The following is a 12,324-nucleotide window of genomic DNA, read 5'->3' as shown; positions in this document are numbered from 1 at the left end:
TACTGATGCTAACTTTCTGAAAGATCAGGGTCAGCACTTGTAACAGATTGCTAGATAGTGCCATCTATTCAATCACTCATTCACTCAGTCATTCAGTTATATTCGTTGCGGAGCATGATGAGGAGGAGGAGGAGGAGAAGGAGGAGGAGGAGGAGGAGGAGACTAAATTCCCAGAGACTATAAATGGAGATGCCCAACTGAAATCTGTACCGCAGCCCTTAGCTCTGTTTCCCATGCATTTCCTGGGTATCTCCCCACAGCCAGCCTTCTCCTTCCATGGTGCTCAAGTCTGAACACAGAGCCACCTCTTTGGGATGTGCTCTAATCTCCCTGAGGTATCTCCCCTGTGCACAGGAGATACGGATGTTGATAAACTTCTGCTTGATTTTCTCTTGTGAATCTTTGTTAAAAGGGTCCACCCCAAATAGAAACTTTAAGGGTAGAGAGAAACATTATTTTTTTTAGGATTCTAGTTTTGTAAATTGGAGTTCAAAGACAGAAGTGGATTCAAATGATAAACATATATGCATTGCCAGGTGCAGGGGCTTACACCTGTCATCTCAGCACTTGGGGAGGCAGAGATGAGAGGACTGCCTGAGTCCAGGGCTTCAAGACCAGTGTGGGCAACTTGGCAAGACCTCATTTCTACAATAAATCAAAAAATTAGGCAGGCATGATAGCACACACCTGTAGTTCTAGCTATTTGAGGGTGGAGGCGGGAGGATCACCTGAGCCCAGCAGGTGGAGACTGCAATGGCCACGAGTGTACCACTGCCTTTCAGTCATATGTATATGTACTTATAAGGAATAAAGTTAGGTGAAAAAAGCAGAATACAAGCATACACACACACACACACACACACACACACACACACACACACAATGCAGGTTGAACATCCCAAATCCAAAAATCTGAAATGCTCCAAAATCCAAAACCTTCTGAGTCCCAACACTGAGTCCCAAAAATGCTCACTGAAGCATTTTGGATCTCGGATTAGGGATGTTCAACCAGTATAATGCAAACATTCCAAAATGCAAACACTTCTAATTTCAAGCATTGGGGTGAGGGATACTCAACCTGTAGTGCCACTGTCTATTCAAAAGGCAAAGCTGTTTGTGAGTGCCTCTTAGAGTGTGACCACTGACGACGTGTGTCCAGGTCACCTGGGCTGCACATTTAAAGTGCAGATCTCAGAACTGCCACATCAGACACTGAGATAGACTCAGGAATGCACATTTTTTAAAAAGAACCCTAAGTGTACAAACCACTGCAGGTAGCAGCAGAACAGGTAGCTTTTCCTGCTCCTCTACACTTGTCTGTATTTTACACATTTCTCTACGGAAAATATGTGCCATCACTAGCTTGATTTTTTGACTCCACAATAGTGGAAAAACAATACACGTGGGAGTTGCCATCCCTCCATGCCCAGAAGCCTCTGTTCCTCTCATTCATATGGAACTCAAGAGACTGCATGGGAGAGTTGACACTTTACCAATGAAGCTTCGTGTTGGATGACATGCCTACTAGGCTTCCTGGGCATCCTGAGGATGTCTGAGGGGGCCAGACTAAGCGAGGGAACTTGGTAGATCAGGTGCACCAATGCATGTTCAACTTATGGTATCTTAAATTTACAGTGGATTTAAATCTGTATGACTTCTGTAACTGGATGGAGGAGGGTGAGAGAGGTAAGTTGTGTTGTTTTCATAAAGGCAGGGGAATGGAGAAGACAAGAAAGAGCTCGTTTCTCCTTTCTGTGCTGCCTAAGTGCATGCAGAAGATAAAAGGGGGCCACATGTGCTGGTGTCCATGCCTCAGAGCACAGCACAGGCCCAAGAGTGCACAGGTATTTTTACCAATTGTTGTCCTCCACCAATGGGGTCAATCTGCCATAGCACCTGGCCAGGGTGGAAAGCTCTGGGGCTGTGGCTCCTTTGCCATCCCCTCCCAGTTCCTGTTGGAAGAAGCCATGCTCCAGTCCTGGGTCTCTGGGACTGTGAGGCACCATGGCTGCAGGATCCCAGGAAGGGAGGCAGAAGGTGAGTGTGAGGGAATGATGAGCACAAAGGCCATGCTGGGGAGGAGGACAGTGCATGCTAGGCTACGCATGTCCACATGGCTGCCTGTCACAGACCTAAGGCAGAGAGAGAGAGAGAGAGAGAGAGAGAGCGCGAGAGTGAGCAATGTGGAGCAAGAGGGCCTGAAGGCATGTCCTGGTCCCAACACTGCCAGCAAGCTACTTTACCCGCTAGGTCACCAGCTTGTCCCACCAAGTAGGACAAATCTTCATCTTCACAGGGTCATCATGGATGATGCATGTCCACACTAATGCCAGGCCTCAGGCTAAGAAGAGTTGAGGACACAGATTAGATAAACATCTTTCAGCCCTCCAGAATCTCTCTCCTTAGAACTTGTTTACGGGAAGCGCTGGGGCAGGGCAACAGCTCTGAGTGCCTGCCCCTCATCCACAGGACATTCTCACATGCTTCAGCATCTCTGGTCTCTGCTTGGACTGGCTAAACAAACACTGCCCCAGTGAACATTTCTTTTTGGCGCAGGGCAAAAATGGGATGTGGCCTGGTCTGATCTTGTGAACAACAGGACACTAACAACAAGAACTCACATTAGGTTTTGCTTACATTCATTACTATTTGTACACTTAAAATGTTTAACTTTTGGCAAGTGTCTGATTATCACAGAAGAGTGAGGGACTAGGCTGTATCCCATGCCAATGATATCAGCTATAAAAAATGACCATAAAGTTCTTTTGCAATTATACACATAAATGCTATATAAATGTTGAATAAAAACAATAAGAAACAATTTAATTTCAAGTTGCTAGACAATTCTTTGGTTTCATACTTCAGTAACAATACCTCTAGAGACTGGAGAAAACAAGAAAAGCAAAATCCCTGCTAGGTTTTAGGCATTCTCAGCCTGACCAAATTCCAGCCTTGTCCCCACTCAAGACAGAGTAAGGTGAGCCACTTGTCTTAGAGAACATAAGATTAGGATGTATTTGAGACACACAACTGTGCTTTTAACTCTTTGCTTCAATATACCAGTTATAGAAACAGGGACCAGTGCATCTGAGAGGGAAAGAAAAGTCATCAGTACGTAAAAGAAAGTGCTGTTGTCAACTGCACAATAGGAGGCTAACTGGATTGCACTTAGCATGTTGCACCTGGGTCTAATGCTTTCCGAGGAGTTGGCAAGGGGAGGGAGGGGGGAAATCAATGTGGTTTCCAAGCCTGGACTTTCTCTGGGGAAGCCACAAGAGGTAAGTGCCTAGGCACGTCACAGGAAAGCCATGACGATGAGGAACTAAATTTCTTAAAAATCCAGGTACGAAAACTTGGATACATGCACACACACATCTCTGACTGACTATATCTTTTAATTTTCCTAAAGTCTAGCATAAATGTAAGAGACTGACAGATAAAAACCCTGTTCAAGCAACAAGTGCTTCTGAAAAGTCTGGCTAGGGAGAAAAATGCTTGCAAATGGAATTGTGGCAAACATGTGAGGGCAGCTTATTATTTAAAAGACCACCACCTAGGAATCCTTTTGAAAACTATAATAAATTTCTTGTTCTTTAAGGTAGTCATCCATGTGCAAAGAGTTCTAGATGCCTAGAGGTATGCACCCTTGAAGATGAGCCCCAGAGCAGCAGGCACTGTACAGTCCCACTTCAGGCTGAATCCTCTAGCACCCTGGCTCTGACTCAGCCCTTGGCTCAGCCCTGGCTCTGACTCAGGCCTTCAGCTCAGTCCTGGCTCTGCCTTGATCCTCGGCTTGGCCCTCAGGCCCATCATTCTGCTGCTCCTCAGCTGTAGGACTCAGTTGCCTCCAGAACACACAGGGCCCTGGATCATCCTCCTCAGTCCTGACCAGGACCCTGTGCCCATGCCCTCTTTGCTGATTTTGCTATTTCTCTGTTGGAAACGATGGTGTAAAGCACACCCATACTCTGGCCTGCGCTGACCTTCTCCCTTCACCCTCCCTTGCTCCTGTACCACCTCTGCTCAGTGCATTTCCTCCACAGGCCTGAATTCTTACCTCTTTTTTTCCAAAGCTGAAACCACTTGGACTTATTTCCAGAGGCACCTCTGACTCTTTGCTAAAAGGAGTGAAAAAACCTCAACAAGCACAAAGAAAATTAGCCAAGATGAACCAACAACAGTATGTCCTGAGAGCCCAACAGAAATGGAACCCTCCAGTCACCCCAGGTCGACTGATGCAGAAACCCTGGGGGTGGGCCCAGCACTCTGCATTTCAGTAAGTCTTCTGGATGACCTTTACAAACACTGAAGTTTAAGAACCACTGGATCTGGAAGAAAAGGTGTCTGAGAAATGTTTTGGATAAAATGAGGCATCTCAGTAGGAAGTATTAAGTCTCTATTATTGACACAGAAGAATATCTGGGATATCCAACCCAATGAAAAAGCCATTGTAAAACCACAAGTATAGTACAGTAATGCAAAACATTTAAAAATGTATTAACACATGGAAAAATGTCTAGAAGGTTACACACCAAACTACTAATAGTGTTTAACTTGGAGAAATTCATTTTACTATTCCTTTATGAATATCTGTACTTGTTAATCTACAAGCATGTATTATCATATAATTTAAAAAGTGGCTAGTCTAGGTATCTGCAGCTGTTCTCTGGCAAAACTCAGAGGTAAAAATTAATTCTGTCCCCAGTAGGCTTCAGTGTCTGGACTCATCAAGCTTTGTGATGCTTTAGGGAATTCTGGGGAGGTGAGGCAGAGTCGATGCTCCTCCATGACTCAGTCAGTGCTTTGACAGAAAGCCTCTGCACGGGGAAGTGATAGGACAAAAAGCAGAGCAATCCCACCTTCTTAAATGGGCCACTTAAAAGAGGTATAGGCTCTGCAGGAGAGAGAACAGGCTGAAAACTTCAGGGTTCTCTTAGAAGATGCCGGTTTATTTCCAGGAAACCGTTCTTTGTTGCAGAAATTATATCTACTTAAGTAGTTCATTTCCACCCTGCTTCCTGACCTGGCAGTCAATCACATTCGCCTTTTTTCAAGCAGCTCCAAGCATGCATAGCACATGCATGTAGGAGACTAGGGGGCTTGAAAGCAACACAGGCTGGTGGGAAATGATCCCAGGTCAGTTAGAGAGGAGGGAAAGAGGGGTGTGTGCACAGCCAGGACCACAACAGGTCCTTATAAGTCCTCCAGCTTCTGATGCCGTGGTGCAACCCTGAGGCTGCGTGGGCTCCTCCCGGAGGTCCATCCACTCTCACCCCCACCAGTCCCCCATTGGAAGTGCAGCATGCACTCCTGGAGGACCTCACAGCTCTGCGCCCCTAAGAGCATCATGCACAGGCCTTCTAGGGTGATCTGGGCCATCCTGTCCCTACCACCACCCTGCTGGTCACAAGCACAGGAGTGTGGTAGAAACAGAACAGCTGTTGCCCCAGACCAGAGAAACTTGGTAAGAAAAGTTTTCAGTATCTTTTCATGACTAACCAATTCATCCTAACTAAAAGAAAAGCACCTCTGTCAGGGGCCTCCTACCCTGAGCTAGGAAAGGTGATAAAGGTTACCCCAATTTTTCTCTGCCATGATATTCTCTGCTTCTGGAACCCTAACTACACCAGAAGACAAGCGATGTTACCGAAGTCCCCAGTGCTCTCCCTGCTGTCTGAGGGGCCTACACTGCCCATGGCTCTGCCTCTTCCTGTGCTTCAACTTAGAAAATGGAGGCACAACAGGCCCCTGTGGCAGGAAGGAACTCAGACCCAAGACTCAGCTCGCAGCATGGCATGAGAGGAGGAGTGCCCCAGAGACAGTGGGTCCCACCTCTGCCTCGTACTAGATTCGGGACAAACGACTACTTCACCTCTGGATGCTGCAGTGTTGAGACTCCTCAACAGCATGGCTACAGTGATCAGGAAGATATGGTTGGGTTAGTGTTTATGGGTACAGAGTTTCAGTCTGGGATAATGAAAAAGTTCTGGAGATGATGGAGTGGATAGTTGCGCAACAATGTGAATGTACTTAATGCCATTGAACTGCACACTTAAAAATGGTTAAAGTTCTATTATGTATGTTTTAGCACCATTATGTAAGGCTCTTAGTACAGTACCTGGCTCTCAGTAGGTACCCAAGAAATCCTAATCCCATTCTTCTTATGAAAACTTAAAAAGAAAAAAAGACATACAAGGTACCATAAAAACAACTTAATCCTTTCCCTATTTAATAGTGAGAGGCTTCAAGTCTCAGGCAGAGCCAGCTGGCTCCAATACCAGGGAGTGCCACCTAAGTGGGTAGGAAGGAGGAAGGAGACTGTGTTAGTCATTATCCCTCCAGCATGTTCCGGTCCCAGTCCATACCTACCCTGGTATGTGTCTCCCAGAATATCAACACTGCAGCCCCTAACACCTTGGGGAGAAAGCTGGGATGCTTAACCATTTCCCAAACCAGACTCCAGGCTCTGAGCAGCTGGCTTTTGCAGGAGTATTGAGACACTGGTGCTGGGTTGGTCTGGACCCTATTCAGGCCCTGGCATTAAGCTGATCAGTACCTCAGATACCTTTAGCTGGATTTAATGACCACAGATGACCAAAGTCTCAGTGGACCAGTAAAGAAAGATTAAAAATGCATTTATCTGCAGTTCAGGGGAAAAAACCCAATGATTATGTGTTATAAGTCATAAAATAGAGCAGGGGAGGTCAGATGACTTATCTCCAGGCATATGAGAACACTGCTTTTGATGGGCAGGCTTGAACAGATCATAATGCAATGTTCAGAGAGTAATCATTAGCATCCCTTGAATTGAGCTCAAGAAAGAAACATACTTGGGGTACCAACACCTGGTCGATTCCAAAACCATACTTATTTTAGGGCCTGAGCTCTTAAGCTTCAACCTTTCCACCAACTTGATCATAGCTGACTTCAGTCTGCCTGAGCCTTTGCTCTGGAAGAAAGAAGAGTCACTAGACAGCATTCTGTTGCTTTCTCAAACACAAGCAACATCTCAGAGCACGGGGAAATGGAAGTAGTTCTTTCTTCATATCAGCCCAGAGGACTACGACCAAGGAGAGCTGCTCTGCCCCTTCCCCTTCACTGTGGATGAAGAAGGTCGGGCCATAAACTGTCCAGTGGCCTACAAGAACCGTCTGGAATGGGAATTAATTGCCATGTACGCAGGTTAATTCCACTTTGGCTCCAGGTCGGCTATGTGGGGTCCCTAAGGGCCGAAGCCCTCTGAGATTTCCAGCCAGGATGTCTATTTTATAGCCTAGAGATGCTTATTTTGAACCTGTGTCAGATATTGAAGTATGCAGTATCAGTCTTATAAAATGTTTTTTAAAAAGCCTGAGATTTTACTGGAAATAACATTACAGTGTGCTGATTAATAACAAGTTTTTGTGTTTGTTTTTTGAGATGGAGTCTCACTGTCCTCCAGGCTGGAGTACAGTGATATGCTCCTGGCCACCATAGCCTCAACCTGCTGGGTTCAGGTGATTCTTCCACCACCACCCTCCAAGTAGCTGGAACTACAGGCATGTGCTACCACACCTGGCTAATTTTTTGATTTTATTGTAGACATGAGGTCTCATCAAGTTGCCCAGACTGGTCTTGAACCTGTGGGTCCAGGCAGTCCTCTCGCCTCAGCTTCCCAAAGTGCTGGGATTACAGGTTTGAGCCACCACCAAGAACAAGTTTTTTTTGCCAGGTAAATTGGCATCTGTAGTCCCAGGTCCTCAGGAGGACCACTTGAGCCCAGGAGTTCAAGACCAGCCTAGGCAACATAATGAGACGCTGTCCCCAAAGGAAAGGGAAAATCCCACAAGTTTTGGAGTCAGAAATATACGGTTTCACATTTTGGATCTGTCATTACCTAGTTGATTAACCTCAGGCAAATTACTAAATCTCTCAGACCATCTCCCTCTTGTATAACACAGGTAAAATAAACAGGGCTATTCTGAGGTTTAGTTGAAAGTGTTTGTAAAGTAATATGTGGCACACACTAAGGTGCTAAAAAATGCCACATGCTATTTTTTTTTTGTAATTGGAAACTCACTGTGTTATCCAGGCTAGAGTGCAGGGGCATGCTCATGGCACCACAGCCTTGACATGCTGGGCTCAGGTGATCCTTCTGCCTCAGCCTTACAAGTAGCTGGAACTACAGGCACGCACTACCATGCCTGGCTAATTTTTTAAAATTTTGATTGTAGAGATGAGGTTTTGCCAAGTTGCCCAGGCTGGTAGCGAACCCCTGGGCTCAGGCAATCCTCTCGTCACCACCCTCCAAAGTGCTGGGATGATAGGCTTGAGCCACTGCACCCAGCCACATGCTATGATTATTACTGTGGTGTGATGATGCAGAGCAGCAAAGTCCAATAAAAGTGTAACATGAGCCTCCAGTGCAAGCATGTACACCGTTTTATGTTTTCTAGTAGCCACAATATAAAGTTAAATTAATTTTGACAGATTTTCCTCAACTCAGTATAACCAAAATATTATCATTACAACATGCAATCTCATCATGAGACACTGCACACATTTTCTTCATGCTATGTCACTGACATTCAGTGTGCATTTCACAACGATAGCCCAATTCAATTTAGCCACATTACAAGTGCCCAAAAGCCACAGGTGGCAAGTGACTACAATATGGGTCTGCATGGCTGCAGAGCACAACACTAGAGCCCCTGTGCTGGGATTAAAATCTCAAACCTGCCACGAGCAGGTTACTTAGCCTGTCTTCATCCCAGTCTTTATGTGCAAAATGGAACTAATAACAACACCTATCTCATGGGATCATGGTAAGGTTAATTGAGCTTGTGTAAGTCAAGGTACCCAGAGACATGGTGAACACAATGGGAAGTGGGCCAGCTTTCCTAGTGCTCCTCCCTGCGCCTGCAAAATGGAACTAATAACAACACCTATCTCATGGGATCATGGTAAGGTTAATTGAGCTTGTGTAAGTCAAGGTACCCAGAGACATGGTGAATACAATGGGAAGTGGGCCAGCTTTCCTAGTGCTCCTCCCTGCGCCTCTTGAAGCAGAAACACATGACCTGCAGCAGCCGGCCAGGGAGGCAGGGAGCTCTGAGGATGGCCTCCCTGGGAAGCCCACTCTTCCCTTCACAACATTCTCCCTGGGAAGCCCGCTTCCCCCCTCCAGGAACTCCTCACCAAGAATCTCGGGCCATGGTCCAGATGAGGGAAGAAAACCTTCCCTAGGCTCCTTACAAACCACAGAAGCAGCAGGTGGTCAGAAGGGGAGATTCCTCCCAGCACACCTGATCCAACAGCTTCAGGGCTGGGGCAAAAGACCAAACAGGGCCCAGCCCAACCCAGCACTGACTTTGCCCACACTTCAGCTCCCGCCTGTCCCAAGGGCCAGTGCATAGGGTTGGCTCAAGTCAGTATGTCCAAGCTTGGAGACCACCTCAGTCATTCCTTAGCCATACTTGAGACCCAGGGATCCATGTATTGGGGGTGAGGGCCAGTGGCTTGACCCTGCTTCGGTCAGGGAAGAAGACCTAGTGGACACCATCAGGTCACTCTTGGGCAGCTAGGTCCTTGGAGAGTGGTCTAGAACGGGTCAGGCATGGTCACAGGGAGGCCTTTGAAAGCAAGGGGCACAGGTCAGGGGCATGGGGCTATCTGGGTCTCAGGGTGGTATCTGAGTATGAGAAGCTGCAAACCATAGGGCGCTACCACATTTCAGGTAATCATCTCTCAGCTGAAGACAGGCATGGTCAAAAGATCACCATGACAGGAGGCTGTACCTTCACATGTTCCTAACTGGAGGGACAGAAGAGCTGCCTCTGAAGTCTGCGTTCTAAAAAGAAACAGCCCAGGAGAGTACCAAAGGAAGGCTAAGTCTAAGCTGCTGACATCTGGTTCCATAAGTGACTAGATTCTATCGTGCCAATCCTTGGAAAGTCCCGGGACCACAAAGCAGGATTTTCCTGACACTTGTACTTCCTGCCTTCACCTGACCCCAGGTACGCCAAGAACTCAAAAAAGAGTTTACTGTGAGCACAGCTTGTTTGTGTACCTCCTCCCCCCAAGAGATAAGTACCATGCTGGGACACACATCACTCAGAATCCGATTAACCTATAGATGAGTGGATGTTGCACAAACGCCAGCACCTAGAGCCGAGCCATGATACAACCAAAAAGGGACAAAACGCTTTCTGCTTGAAGGCATTCTCTACTCTCCACAGCGCTTTCACATGCTCTCCCACTGGCACTTTGCAACAGCCTGAAGAAACTGTACATTCTCACTTTACAGCTGAGCAAACAGCCTGATGAAGACCAATAAGGAACCCACAGCCCAGAGCTCACACACTCATGGCATCCTACCATCTAGCAACCAACAGGCCATATACTCTCACTTCACAGCTGAGGAGCATGACACCGTGGAGTCAACAATGTCCCTCAAATCACAGAGTCCACCAATGGCAAAGCCAGGATCAGAAAGAGCCAAAATAAAAAGACTTACAACACACAACAGAAGAGACTGGAATCAAGAACACACACAAATAAGGAATTCTATCACTCAGAAGAAAAATCTAAATAAGCCCCAAAGAAATCCCCACCAAATATATGAACAGAAGTCAAATGGCTCATAAACATATCAAAAGATGCAAAAAGCACTCAAACATACTCACAGTTGTCATTTCTTACCCATCATACTAAAAATAACTTTAATCTGCTACAGCAAGTATTCAGAAGCTTTGGGGAAACTGGGGGCTTCTCTATGTTGGAGGTGGACATGTGAGATGGCAACACTCCTCTGAAGTCATGTGCCTAGCCAGAATACATCTCCTTCCCCTTGAGAACCACAAGCACCCATATCAATGGAGCAGGCACAAGGTGTGAACTGCAGTGTTGTTGGTAGGACTAAACCCCTGCCAACACCTTTCTTGCTCATCAACAGGAGGTGGCTAAACTGTGGAATTAACAAGCTGTGGAGCATGACACAACAGATAAAAGCAAGAAGCAAATCTGCAGAAACCTGGGTGCAAGGCAAGGCAAAGTGCTGTGTAAGAAAACCTTGCAAAACAGCTAACATAACAAATACAGGTTACTTTTATTAAAATGATTATTTTCTGTGGGTGATATACACATATGTAAAAGATCAGAAGTCAATTACTGCTGGGACGGATACTGGGGATAGCAGCACAAGGGTGTTAGACATACTTAACCATTCCTATGAGGGACATAATGAAGGTTTAGATAGGGAGAGGAGAACCTATTCAGTAAATGGTGCTGGGAAAACTGGCTGACCACATGCAGAAGATTCAAACAAGACCCCTATCTATCCCCATACACAAAAATTAACTCTAAATGGATCAGAGACCTAAATGTAAAACCTCAAACCATAAGAACTTTAGAAAATGCAGGACACACCCTTATGGAAGTTGGAATTGGTATCTAAGTCCTGAGCAAACCCCAAAACGCGCAGGCCATAAGAGATAAGATAGACAAGTGGGACCGCATTAAACTGACAAGCTTCTGCAAAGCCAAAGAAACCATCAAGAGAGCAGGGAGACAGCCCACAGACTGGGAAAAAGCATTTGCCAACTCCATGTCGGAAAAAGGCCTAACATCTAGGATCTACAAGGAACTCAAACGTGCTGAAAAGAAACAAACGACCCCCCATTACAAAGTAGGCAAAAGATATGAACAGACACTTCTCAAAAGAAGACATATGAGTGACCAACAGATACATGAAGAAATGTTCAACCTCACTAGTCATCAAAGAGATGTAAATTAAAACTACACTGAGATATCACCTAACTCCAGTCAGAATGGTCATTATCAATAACTCGAAAAATAACAGATGCTGGAGAGGATGTGGTGAAAAGGGAACACTTCTACACTGTTGGTGGGAGTGTAAACTAGTGCAGCCTCTGTGGAAATCAGTGTGGTGATTCCTAAAAGCTCTAAAAAGCGACCTTCCATATGACCCCGCAATCCCCCTACTAGGAATATACCCTGAAGAACTCAAATCACTCTATAAAAAAGATACCTGCATACATATGTTTATTGCAGCATTGTTCACAATAGCAAGACCGTGGAACCAACCATGCTGTCCATCAAAAGAGAACTGGATTAAAAAAATGTGGTACATGTACACAATGGAATATTATGCAGCCATAAAAAAGAACAGAATCATGAATTTTGCAGCAACCTGGATGGAATTAGAGTTTATAATACTGAGTGATCTCTCACAGAAACAAAGATCTGAGTATCATATGTTTTCATTCATAAGTGGACCTTGAACAACTATCATAATACTATAAGAAAAGGATTGACAGTGGCCGG

The 12,324-nt window shown here is 45.7% G+C and overlaps 1 pseudogene; it reads right to left on the bottom strand.

Annotated features, from left to right (window-relative positions):
* The window catches only part of LOC103254959, a 56,856-nt pseudogene that overhangs the window by 22,400 nt on the left and 22,132 nt on the right, over window positions 1-12,324 (bottom strand).

This window comes from Carlito syrichta, unplaced genomic scaffold, assembly GCF_000164805.1.
Source record: "Carlito syrichta isolate Samal-C Ts95f unplaced genomic scaffold, Tarsius_syrichta-2.0.1 Scaffold287692, whole genome shotgun sequence".
Taxonomy (NCBI): domain Eukaryota; kingdom Metazoa; phylum Chordata; class Mammalia; order Primates; family Tarsiidae; genus Carlito; species Carlito syrichta.
Note: the sequence above shows the minus strand (reverse complement) of the source record. Positions and strands in the feature narration are given on the sequence as shown.